Source organism: Eublepharis macularius, chromosome 6 (genome assembly GCF_028583425.1).
Source record: "Eublepharis macularius isolate TG4126 chromosome 6, MPM_Emac_v1.0, whole genome shotgun sequence".
Classification (NCBI taxonomy): Eukaryota; Metazoa; Chordata; class Lepidosauria; order Squamata; family Eublepharidae; genus Eublepharis; species Eublepharis macularius.
In genome coordinates, this window is record NC_072795.1 from 60,947,341 (window position 1) to 60,961,143 (window position 13,803).

Consider the following 13,803-nt stretch of genomic DNA (forward strand, 5'->3'; position numbering starts at 1 on the left):
CCAAGAAGTCTCTTTTAACAGATGAGACTATATTTCTTTTTCTATGCATGAAGAGGAGATGAACATTGTAAAGAAACAACTGTTTACATACCAATGACTTCTATTCAGGTGGCTTTGAGTCCAGTGGCATCTTAGAGACCAACAAGATTTTCAGAGTGTAAGCTTTTGGGAGTCCGAGCTCCCTTCTTCAGACACCATTCAGATGTTATACTATAGTACCATCTGTCCCTTTGATGTTGTATTTGTGTATTACAATATTCCTATATAGAAGACGCTTCTCCATACGGAATGACTGTTTAACAGGTTTTTCTTGCTGCATGTACACAGTGTGTATGATTGGTGCACATCATAATGTATAACAAGATTGCCAGTCTGTTCACGAGGACTATTAAACGCTTGTAGGGCAGGGACAGACCCAACACAGTATCATTCCCCATTGGCAGGGGAATGATACAAATGATGCTCCACATCATTTGTACAAAGCATCCGTATCATATAATTATTTCAAGATCTGCTCCTGAGGTAACACGCTAGTAACCTACACCGAGGGACGTCGCGGCAATGCAGAGTGTAACCGCCAGGGGGCAACCTCTGCCACGACCGCCAGCCCATTCCCCCCCCCCCCGCCTCCCGTTCAGCGGCCTAGTTCTCTCAGCCGGCTTGCAAACCGCAGCTCGGAGCGTTAGGTGGCGCTGCCCGCCCAGCTCCTTACGGTGCAGCATGGCGGCGGCGGGTCCCTCGCAGCCTCAGGCCGGGGCCGCCGCCGCTGCAGCCGCTGCCCCTGCGGTGGCGGCGGAGGAGTCGTCGGATAGCGAGCCGGAGCAAGAGCCCGGCTCTCCGCAGAAACTCATTCGTAAGGTCTCCACGTCTGGGCAGATCCGCCAGAAGGTGAGGACGGGGAGGGGCTGTGGGGGTCGGGCCTGGAGGGGAGTGTGAGGTTGCCTCCTTCACTGCCCCCTCTCGTCTTCCTTTCCTCCATTTCATCCCATGTTTTCTTTGCTCACGTAACCTGCTCTCCCCTGCGTGGCCTGGGTACTCGATAGCTTTGTAACACGTCCATCTATCTTTGCTCCCACCATTATTCCCTTCCCCTCGCTACAATCCTCTTCCCACCCTGAATCCCCTACTAGAGCTAGTACTGCGAGAGCCCATTTTTATCTTTCTCTAATTTATTTTGTGGCTTGGTCTCTCCCTCTCTTTCCCCTCCCCATCACCGCCGCTGTCTTTGGCGGGCTTAACCCCCGCCCCTCTTCTCCCAGGACGCTTCAGTTGCTCCGATGGTGCCTCCTAGGCCTCCTTCCAGTCTTCCTCCGCACCGTTTTTATTATTCTTCATTATTGTATGGGTGTCCTCTAACAAGCTTCGAACCAGTAATAGAGTGATATCCTGTGTTGTGGAGCCTGCATCCAAGGTCCCTGGTGTGTATCTCGCAAGCATGAATAAGTTTTGCCACTTTTTAAAAAAGCAGTGTTCTGGAGATTCTTTTGACCAGTTGCATGATAGGCAGAAATTCAACTGAGGAAACCTTCCTTAACGCATCTCTCTGCCAGGAAAAACTACTGCTGTTGAATTTCTGAATGCCATAAGATGGTTAAAAGTGTAGGAGCCAGGCTGGGGGAAAAAAAGATGATGGTCTTGTCAGAGACACTTCTCTGGGGAGCTTGTGCTGCAGGCTGTAAACCAAGCCTTGCTGTGTATCTTGGAAGGATTAGCTAGCTTCACTTAAAATTCTTGTGTCTCTGGCATAATATAATAGGACTTTGAACTGGAAATCATATTAGGGAGCAATTAAAAAAGGGAAAGGTGCATAGGTGAAGAGATTTGCTGTCTTCTAAAGAGTCAGCATAACATGTATTGGAATGCTGATGGTATAGTGCTTTGTAGGTCAGCAGTACCCTTCTCATTTAAAGGCAGAGAAACTGTCTCATCATACCTTCCTCTTTGGATGTATCCAGTCTCTGTAAGCAGGCTATCTGTGATTGTCCAAATAGCAGAGGCAGAGAATTGCAGACTGTACACTGGTCTACAGTAGATGTGAGAGTGAGTGGGTAGAATAATATTGAAGTTTTTAAAACCGCAGTATATTATATTTTCTTCCTTCAGGTTTTACTACTACTTTCTCAGTTTTGTACTAAAAGTCAGAATAAAGATTCCTGGGAAGCTTCTAATGGATCACAATTCTGAGATATTGCAGAGGCAACATCCAGTGTTCCAGTATATTAACCTTCAAGCAGGAGTGTAGGAATCAGTGTCCCCAAATATAGGGACAGTGTAGCAGTGTGAGAATCCTATGTTAACATGGTTCCTTCAGGCATGCAGAGTGCATTTTTGTGTGTGGGCTGCATGATTATCTCCTATCTGCAGTGCAGATGGGCAGGAGTCCAGTATAAGACTGAATGCAGGGACGTGTAGTCCATGTAGATGGAATTTAGCGTAGTGCATGTGCACTGAATTTATATTCAGCTCCCATTGTACATGCACACATGCCATAATTTTCAGCCTGAAGTATAAGAAGATTGGTACCTGTTTTAGGATTCTCAACATATATTTGAAAAAGGTGGGAAAAACTAGAGCTCTTTGCGCATCTTATATATTAATAGCCAAGTAGCCTTGATCAGTGGATACTTAAATCTGGAGACTGAAGCCATGAATAGACAAGACGGGTCTTCCCACACACCTGAAAAATGCCCTAGGTTTGCAGAAAAATCTGAAATCTAAGAACCAAATACATTGGGAGATTTTTTTAAAAAAATGGTAAAAGGAGCTCATGTAGCTTTAACCAGATGCCCTCAATGGCTGTTGTTAGGTAACCACAACAGTTTAGTCAATATTCCAGGTTTGGTTTCTGTCAGTAAAAGGCAGGGGGAGGGGCAGGGCACTTCTCAGGGCTGTTTTGGCCTTTGCGGGAGGACTCACTAGGGTTAGGCCCAGAAGCAACTGCAGGGCCTGGTTCAACAGTAGCCTCCCCCTCTCGCTATCAAAGCCAGTGTAGTGATTAGAATTTTGGAGTAGGATGTGGGAGACCCAGGTTCAGATCATCACTCTGCTGTGTAAGCTCACTAGGTAACTTTGATCCAGTCACACACTTTCAGCCTAACCTACCCCTCAAGATCCTTGTGAACACGGAGACAAGGAGAATGATGTAAGCTGTTTTGTGTCTCCATTGTGAAGAAAGCAATATATAAATGAAGTAAATTAATGAATATACGTGAAGATGTGGGACAGATAAAAGGTAAGTTGTTTAGTGGGTGTGAAGGAGAGTAGGGAAATATGAGCATATGGTGGCTGCCAGGGGGAGGGATACCTCAAAAAATGAAGTACTTCCCAGAAGTCCTTGCAAGTTCTCCGCCATACAACTGGGCCTGGCTCAGCTAGCACCACACAACTGGGCCATAAGGAAAAGGATCCAAAGGGGGATGGGGGAAAGGTAAGTAGGAAAAGGGAAAGGAAAGAGGACATGATATGGGAGGAGAAAATGAGATGCCCCCCCCCACAAGTCCTTGTATTACCCTATTTTTCTAAATACAGTCATTTTCTGTATTAAATTAAGTCTAAAAACTGCTCTAAAATTAACGTGAAGAAGCCGTCCATCAAACTTGTGCAAATTAGTATGCGTAATTCAATTACTGTGGGAGGGAAAACCTCATAGAAATCATTATAGTCAAAACCATTATTGACTCTGGAGTAGTAGCACTGAGTTGTTTTTCTGCCTCCTTGTATATCGGGCTGCTTCCATACCAAGAATTGCCCATGTTTCTGCCACCTCAGTGGCATCTTTTTTTCATGTTTCCGCACAGCCGAGGTAGTCAATTATTTGTCAGTTACTCTTTTCATTTGTTGATGACCCCAAAGGGGCTATCCCTAGCAACAGTTAGTATAACAGAAAGGAATTGCCTGCCTTTTAGAAGGGAGGGGATCATCAGAGGCTCTGCAAATATAAGGTTTTTAAAAAGATTGTTAAAGGTATTGTGTTATTCCTATCCAGCATTACTCATGGTTTTTCTTTAAAAACATAAAGGAATCAATCAGAGATCAGCCAGTCTTTTAGAGAGGAGATCATTGGAGGTGTCTGCAAATGTGTGATTTTGAAAGTTTTTTTAAAGGTATCGCATTATTTTTATGCAATGCTTCATTTCTCATTTTCCTGAAAATAAAGAGAATCCTGAGGCTCATGTGAGAACACAGCTTGGGGGAAGGGACTTCAGTGCACATCAGATGTGAAAGGGAAACCACTCCTAAAATTTGAGAGAAAATGAATTACCCTGGGCTGTCTATAATCTCCATGCTAAGGTGATTTCCCAGAATTGCAGCAGCAACCAGACTACCATGAAAAATCATTCTGCAGTGGAAGTAGCCCCAGTTTAGAGTCACTGGCAGTGCTTTCCTCTTTGTAAAATGGTCGTTATTGCTTGGTTCCCTTCTGTTTACTCAATCAGCCAAATCCTTTGAATGTGCTGAACAGTAAGTAATCCATGTTTTGAAGCAGGTGATTGTCATTTTGCATCTGGAGAAAGCGTGTGAATTTCATTCTGTCTGAGGATGAATGCTTGAAATTATGCCTCTTACACTTGAATTATGTTCAAATACTACACTGTCATATTGCAGTAAGTCCCTTAGGAATAGGCAGGAAGGATGCCACAATCTTGCTCATATATGTAACTGTAGAATCTAAGCATTGCTGCAAATAGAAACAGCGAGGCATAGTCCTTTCCTAAGAGTGGAAGTCTCTCCTGCGTAACTGACAGGTTTTTGAGATAGGACATTGAAGGGTTCCTTGTATTTTGCTGTAGTTCAAAAAGGCTGAACTGTACTCTGAAGTCCCTCTTAATCACTTACCATGTTTTGCATCATTTCCTACGTCATTGTGGCTGGGAAAAGCCTAAACACTCTGCTTGTGCTATGTGAATATAAACATTTTAAGTATAAGGATTATAAACAGAAATTGTGTATAGCCATTAAACGTTCATTGCTTTAATCTGCTGAAAATCTTTAGCTAAGCAGTGTCAGATTCTGAACACAAGTTGGGATATTTCAGATTGAGCAATTGCTGCCTTCATCATGTATATGTTTCTTCATCTACTTCCCTTTTAGCTTTTGGTCATCTTTTTTCCCCCAGTTAGAGACAGAAGTGAAAAGGGAAGAACAAACACATTATTGGCACTCTGATTGCATTGGTGTATGTGTTGTTTTGAGATTGAGGACTGTATTTAAAAAGGCTGTTTTTTAGAAGACTGGCTTATTGTTACATTTCAATCCTTTAAGCAAATAAAATATTTTCAGTTAATTTCCAATTAATCCTGAAGATGCATTTTTTTCTCAACTTATTTCTCCCCAAAGTAGCTTCATTACTTTTTCTATACCTTTTATTTGAACAGTTAAAAGAGTTTTCTGTGGTATAAAATGATTGTAGTGTAATGGCAAAGAGACTGAACTGTGATCTGAGAGCTTCCCCCCATTCAATTTTTACCTCTCCACAAGCCCATTAGATGGTCTAAAGCAAGACCATCCTCACCTCTGCTGTATGAGGATAATAATCCCTTCTTACGGGGCCTGTTTTAAGACTTGCAAGATAATATCTGGAGAGCCGGTGTGGTGTAGGAGCCCCAGGTTTTACTTCACCACTCTTCCATGGAAGCTTGCTGGGCGATCTTGTACCACTCACATGCCTACTTCACAGGGTAGCTGTGAGGATAAAATGGAGGAGAGGACAACAATGTAAGTTGCTTTGGTCCCCATTGGAAAGAAAGAATGGGTATTAATAAATAATATAGTAACAACAACAACAGCATTCAATTTATATACCTCCCTTCAGGACAACTTAATGCTATACTCAGAGTGGTTTACAAATTGTGTTGTTCTTATTCTCATGACAATCACCCTGTGAGATGGGTGGGACTGAGAGAACTCTGAGAGAGCTGTGACAGACCCAAGGTCACCCAACTGGCTTCAAGTAGATGTTTGGGAAATCAAACCCGATTCTCCATATTAGAGTCCTGCCACTCTTAACCAAACTGCAACAAACTGGCTCTCTTTGAAGTGCTTTGGACTGAAGGATAAAAATGTGCTATATAGTTAGATATATGCATGTTACTATTATAGTATGGGTTCACAACCATGAATTTACTCTCTGAATTATTTAAAGAATTACTTTACAAGGACCCCTATTTTCCCCCACCTCTATGCTAATACCATGAGGCACAAAATGACACATCTTTGGGATATTACAAGAAGAGGAAAATGACCTGTCTTGATAACAGAGACATGGTTGGAAGGAAATGATGTGGTGTGTCTGTCATAATTAATGCCACCAACCCCACATAGGTGACCAGGGAGGAGGTATGGCTGTTATTCTCTGTGAGTCCACAGGCTCAACTTCCACAGGTTTCTAGTGCAAGCTATCACTAGCATTGACTGTATGCTCCTTACTTTAGGAATTAACAGATAGGTTAGACTTTCTGCTTGCTTACTGTCCACCTTGTTCCTCAGTGGGCACCCTTTTAAGTTGGCAGATGTGCTCCCAGAGATGTGGTGTTGGAGACACCAAGACAGATCATTCTAGGGGACTTCAACATTCATGCTGGGGCTACCTCGCCTGGATTTCACAGCTTCTTTGACTTGGGACTGTTTCAAATTATGACTGGCCCAACACATGAAAGACATCACACCTTAGACTTAATCTACTATCTACTCAAGAAAAAATGTGAAAGTGGTCCTGACACCCCACTGGAAAGGAGGCCCAGTTAAAATGGTCCACCCACAGAGGCTCATGGATCCTACAGGATTCTAGAACGCCCTGGGGGATTTTCAGATTCCAAATACATGCTCTGTTGAGGTTGCAGTGGAATGTGAAACTTCTTGAAGCTATCAACAAGGTCACTGTCTGTCAACCTCTCCTGCCGTTAAGGTGGATCCTTGCCGCCTGGTTTATCTTGGGTGACCTGAAGAGGGCTGGGAGATGTCTGTAACAACACTGGCAAAGAACTGTTGTTGAATCTCATGCTATAGAGCACACTGGAAGACTTTTGAAGTGGTGGTGGTGACAGCGACAAAAAAATTATTTCTGTTACTGTTGCCTCAGTGAGTTTATGACCACCCCAGTTGTTCAAGGTAGCTTGGCTTCTGCTGACTCCAAAATCTGAGCTTTTAATGTCTTAAGAATAGTAGTTGTGATACATTTGCAAAAAAATTTGCTGATAAAATATTGAAAATCACTCTGATCTTGATACTGGTTGTAGCATAGGTCTATCAGAAGAAATGCCATATATTGGTGTGCATCCCTACCCAAAATCAAAGAAATCCAGATTGGGGTTTTGGGGAGGAGGGGAACAGATTATCTGAAATCTGGGTTAGATGCTTTAATACGTTTTGGCAAAAGTAGAGAATCCCAGATTTATTTGACCATTATTTTATATGGGGAAATCTATCAGGGGGCTATCCATTGGACTGGGGAGAGTTATTTTTCAAGCAAACTGTACCAAATTTGCAGAGAACCATTATATAAAGACCCCCACAAGTTTCAGGACCTTGGGCTCCAATTCTATGGGCCCTTGAACAAGGTACCCCAACCACTCTCCCTTGTTTCCTGTGGGGAAAAAATCAAAGCTGACTTCCAAGGCAGAAACACACTTGGGCATGGCTGCCACGGCAAGGCACGCTCCCAAATGCAAGCACAACACATAGAAAGCCAACAGAACCAAACTACGAAGCCTCCCCACACTACCCAAGTTCTCCCCCAAAGCAAGCTGCCCAGGGGCTCCAATTCTATGGGGCCCTGAATAAGGTGCACCTAGCCACTCTCCATTGTTTTCTATGGTGGAAAAATCTCTAAGCTGGCTCCCAGGCAGAGAAACACAGGGGCAAGGCAGCCACTGGCCAGAGGCATAGTCCCAAATGCAACTTCAAGCCAGAGAAACTGAAGCAAGGGAATGGAATCCCCCTTGAACCAAAACAAAGCAAGACCAACATCAAACCAGAGAATCATGTCAAAACAGAGTTCCACCGAAACCAAACTGAAGCAAGGGGCCTGGTTGAATCTTAGCCCAACTGAACCAGTGTCTCCCACAGAAGGCAAACAGACAGGAGAGTTCCTGCACAGATTGGCCATTCCCTCCCCTTCCCTGCCACCCTCCTGCCTCTCCCTCTCCCTCCCCTCTTGGACAAAAATGCAGGAGAAGCTCAGGGAGCCAACCTGAAGCTGAAGCAACTGCCTGTACATGAGCATTCTGTGTTGTGGTCCCTAGCTTATTGAATGGACTGCCTCATAATTCTCCTGGTTTTCTACAAACTTTGCAGACTTGAATTGTCCAAGAGGGCTTTTCTACAAAGATAATAGGGCTGTACTATAACAAAATGGTTCTGAAGCAAACTTGGGTAATGAGTTAGGAATTGTGGTCTGTACCACTGTGTATAGTTCATACTGTCGCTGTAAATTGGAGCTTACTACATAATTTTTGCATCGTTTTAATACATCATGTTAATATATGTTTTGCTTCAGTTCTATTTCAGATTTCTGATTGGTTCCAGGTTTCTGCAATCCAAACTCCTATTGTATTGTTTATTGCAGGGTGGATTTGATTTAAATCAAATTGATTTAAATCACCATTTAAATCACTAGTCAGTAAGACTAGATTTAAATCATAGTTTTCTACATAAAGACTCATTCTTGCTGCTATAACCTTAATATACAACTAGATGAAGATTTCATTTTTAGAATAACAACTGTTCATATTAGTTTTACAGTTATATAAAAATACTGATTTTTAATACTATTAGAAGCACATTATAGATAATTATGAAATTATTGTGAGGTGAATTATCTCCAGTTTCACTCATTTTTACTGCTTGCCCCTGCTTCCTCACACTTAGTTTCTTCTTGTGCAGATCTATTCCACTCCAAACAATCTTTTTCTATTCATTGAACTTTTTGAAACTTATCACTTAAGGGGTTGATTCCAGGGTGGATTTGATTTAAATCAAACTGATTTAAATCACGATTTAAATCACGATTTAAATCACTAGTCATTAAGGCTTGATTTAAATCATAGTTTTCTACATAAAGACTAATTCTTGCTGGTATAACTTTAATATGCAAGTAGATGCCTGCCTTACCGATAGGTAAAGGAACTTCATTAAAGTATTCCCAAACTGGGTCTCTTTTACAGCCTGCTGCCATTATAGGTTTTTTCCTCCAAGGAAAGAATGTGATAAACCTCAGGTCATACACACAAAAGATCCAAAGACTTGTGCAGTAGTGTGCTCAAAAAGTTTCACTTTCATTTTGTACTGCTTGCCCTTCCCTCCTCACACTTAGTTTCTTCTTGTGCAGATCTATTCCACTCCAAACAATCAGAAAAAGATTGTTTCTATTCACTGAACTTCTTGAAACTTAGCACTGAGGGGGTTGATTCTGTCTTCATAGGTTTGTAGAACAATAGGATTAAGGTCTTTTTCTCAACTCTGTTCATGTTATAACATTTTTGCTGTGAAGAAGAGGCATGTGATCTCTGCTGAGCTGACACAAATTCAGTTTTGAGAACTGCAAAACCAAGCATCTGTGATCATATCTTGTAGGCAGAGAAACTGCCCAATAATCTTACAAAAACCTCTGGAAGAGCATGACATTGTGAATGGATTAATGGAATTTATTTACCAAAAAAATTAAACATATACAGCCTTATTCTACATAATTAAAAACTAATCTTTATTTCATGATGGAATAATCTTTGGATGATAATATATTTTCCTTAAAAAGCATTTTATTTTTAAAAATCCGATTTAAATAAAAAAAATCCGATTTTTTTGATTTTTTTAAAAAAAAATTTTTAAAAATCATTTTTTTTTATCTACCCTCTGTGTACATAGGTTTGTAGAACAATGGGATTAAGGTTTTTCTCAACTCTGTTCATTTTATAACATTTTTGCTGTGAAGAAGAGGCATGTGATCTCTGCAGACACAAATTCAGAGTTTTGAGAACTGCAAAACCAAGCATCTGTGATAACATCTTGTAGCCAGAGAAACTGCCCGGTAATCTTACAGAAACCTCTGGAAGAGCATGACATTGTGAATGGATTAATGGAATGTATTTACCAAAAAATTTAAACATATACAGCCTTATGCTACATAATTAAAAACTAATCCTTATTTCATGATGGAATAACCTTTGGATGATAATATATTTTCCTCAAAAAGCATTTTATTTAAAAAAATCCAATTTAAATAAAAAAATCCAATTTAAATTTTAAAAATCCGATTTTTTAATTTTATTTTTTATTTTTTTATTTATTTTTTATTTTTTATTTTTTATTTTTTATTTTTTATTTATTTTTTAAAAAATCATTGCTTTTTATCCTCCCTGGTATACCCCACCCCATTGATTGTATTGATTTGTTCTGTGTAATCTGCCTTGAGTCCCAGGAAGAAAGGTGGATTATAAATAGGATAAATTTTAAAAGAATGAAAATGTTGCAATAAATCTCAAGAGTGTTTTCCTTGCATCTTAGCCATTGGCAAGATAATTCCTCCAGAATATTCCTAATGCATCTGATCAGAAAGATGCTATTTAGATGCATCAGTTTTCACATCAGCTGTTTCCTATTCTTTGATTATTTTATTCTGTAGATTTTATCTTTGTGTCTTGAAGAACAGGTGGTATCTTTTATATTTCTGGTTTTGATTCTTAGGTTATGAGCAGGTGACAAAGAGCTGGCATGGCACAGTGTGTCAGACTAGGACCTGGGAGAACTGGTTTTGAATTTTTGCTCTGCCATGGAAACGCAGTGGCAGACTTTGGGTTTGTCCTGTACTCTTGACCTAATCTTCCTCTTGGTTTTGTTGCTCCGATGACAGAGTGGAGTAAGAGATGTGATAAGCTACTTAGGTTCCCCATTTGGAAGAAAAGCGGGATATAAATTTTAAAAAATATCAGTGACTGAATCACCAAAATGGAAGTGGGGGAGGAGGGTTATCTCTAGGAACGGGATGCTGACTAGTGTGGAGGCCTAATAAAATTTATCACTGTCTCTGGCACTCAGCCATCTGGAACCTCTTAGGCCTCTCTTCAGTCATAGCTGGAAACATAGGAGCGTTGAGAACTGAAGCTTGGAAAATGCATGATGTCTCCCACACTAATTTGCACTCCAAAACCTATAAACACTAGTAGTACTGCCACTAGCCATCTTCTGAGTTGGCCAACATACCTTATTAGAAATTTCCGATACTAGAAATAGCTTCCCTAGTAACTGAAACTTATGGCAGTACAATAGCTTGGACATACGGCAGTTAGGAAGAGCATGGAAAAATCCCAGAGACATAGTACATATAATAAATTTTAAAAATGGATGCATTATAAATGGAAAGATCAGAACATATGAGGTCTTGGAAAGTATAAGCAAGAAACTTCCAAAAAAAGACAGGTAATTTAATAGAAAACAATTAAAACATTTCTACAATGAGTGAGTCCATATCTTAAAACTAGACAGAGATTCAGCACTTACTTACAGACATAGAAGAAGATGAATAATATTGCTCCTGTCCTCTTGTATGAATACTGGGTTACATACTATTATCTCAGAATTTTGTTAGCAGAATTTACTGGTTTTTAATTACTATATAGTGCTCCAGGGAGATCTGGGCTGAATGAGCTTAGGGAGGTATTTTCAATAAGGGAATTGGTGTGGGGAGGGGCTATCAGACTTGTCCCGAGGACCATGGAATTTTAAGACACCCCCCACCCCCCAGCAGAGAACCAGTTTGGCCTTGTAATTAGAATGTTGGGTTTGTTTGTTGGAAAGCCAGGTTTAAATTCTTGCATGAATCTCACTAATGGCTTTAGGCAAGTAACCTACTTCTCATGTATATTGTGAGATTAAAATGTGAGTGATTGTAAGCTTGCAAGATCTGCAGAGCCTTTACCCCAAAAGCTCAAGCAGATTGGTCCTCCCACTTGAAAGTGGCGCTATGGAAGAAGGCGATGGCTGTACTGAGTCCACAACCGAAATCAGCCGATGCCAACCAACCCGAGGGTGCCGAGGGCCAACCGGACCTGACCTCGATCCTGGCGCTCCAGACATCCCAATCGGAACCAACCTCCCCTCAGCCCCGAGAGCCGTCCAGGGAACCGTCTACCCATTCTGACTCAGGTTGGAGCCAAAAGCAGTGCTCAGAACCTACGTCGCTTGTGCACCCACTTGAGTCGCCTGATTGGGTCCAACACTCAAAGTCGAGAGAGTCGTCTCAACCTGCGGAATCGACGCTCATGCCGACACAGGCCCAATCCTCAGAACCGAGATCGGTTCCAACCTCTTCGGAGGCACCGAAAAAGAAGCGGGCAAAGACCAAGCACCTAACTAGCAAGGAGCCGAGCGGAGCCAAACCGAGAAATGGAGGTGCCTTGGAACTGGAAACAGGGTATCTCCTGAAGACCCCTTCACCATGGCCCAGATCCTCCTCGGTTACATGCTCTATGGAGGAAGGTGAGATCTTGAGGGAGCAATTGTCCAGAAGGAGCAGACACCACCCACACTATGAATGGTCTTACGCTTGTGGGCACTCTAAGATGCTTCTCCGATGTAGACATTGGGGAACCATTCCATACCAAGTCTGTATTCTCACAAACATCTTACTCGGAATTTGGGAGGAGACCCTATTCAATCCCGGAATGAGCTACATCTTTTCAGCTTCAAGATCCTGAGCCTGATCCTTATGAGAGGGAACATAGCCCGAGCGTCCCCTCGGATCCTTCCCCAGACGAGGCACTGGGAGAGATGGGTGAAGCCTCTCCAACAGATGATTTTCAATCCTATTCTGAGTTGCTCAGGAAGATGGCTAAAGCTCTGGAAATAGACATCACGTCGTTAGAAACCAAACCTAAGGACAAGATCCTTAAATACCTATACTCGGGGTCTACATCTAATGTTATCTTCCCTGTTATCGAAGGATTTGTGGACCTCATGAACTTTCTCTGCGAGAAGCCAGCTTCTAACCCATCAACGACAAAAAAGACTGAGTCACTCTACAGGATCAGGGATGATTCCTGCCCTTTCCTGTCAATGCATCCTTCCCCCCCTCCTCCCTGGTGACTGAGGAGATGCAGTCACGTCAGTGCCAAGAGTCACACTCCACGGTTTCTGATAAGGAGGGAAGGAAGTTGGATGCCATTGGAAGAAAGATTTATGCTTCTGCAGCCCTGTGTATAAAAGTCACGAATTACTTGGCAATAATGTCAGCCTATTTTCCTTTGGGGAAAGGCAGCCGCCTTCCATGAGAAGCTCCCTGATGAACAGAAGCCTCTGGCAAAGGTTATCATAGAAGAGGTGCTTTGTCTGGTGAGACACCAGATAAATGCGGCGAGGAGCACGGTCAATGCTGCAGCTAGAGCCCTGACCTTATCAGTCGTCCTTTGGAGGTCTGGCTGTGTTCGACAGCCTTGCCCATTGACACCAGGAATAAGGTGGAGGACCTGTCATTCGAGGGGAAATCTCTTTTCTCGGAGAAAACAGATGAGTACCTTTCTCAAAAGAGAAAGGACAGACTCACAGCCAAGTCCTATGGTGTTCTCCCCTTGACACAATTGGGAGCTGTGAAGCCTCTTTACAGACAACAACTATATTATAGGGGCAGACAGTACAGATACTAGCCCTACCAATCTTACGCATATCCATGACCCGTATCAGTCGGGTCATGGGGGCCCTCCTAAGAGAAAACAACTCCCGGTCTAGACCGGGGGCGTAATCACAACCTGCTAAGGATTAGCAGCAGAGTACCCAGAAGCCCTTCTGACTAGGCTGGGATGCTTAGCCAATTTT

General features: G+C 42.2%; 1 protein-coding gene across 1 annotated transcript in view; it reads left to right on the forward strand.

The window, feature by feature from the left end:
- Positions 1-740: 740 nt before the first annotated feature.
- DGKD (diacylglycerol kinase delta) overlaps positions 741-13,803 on the forward strand; it is a 96,899-nt gene continuing 83,836 nt past the window's right edge. The window contains exon 1 of the mRNA XM_054982516.1: positions 741-888. The gene's annotated coding sequence lies outside the window, so the exon portion shown is untranslated. The remainder of the gene's footprint in view (positions 889-13,803) is intronic.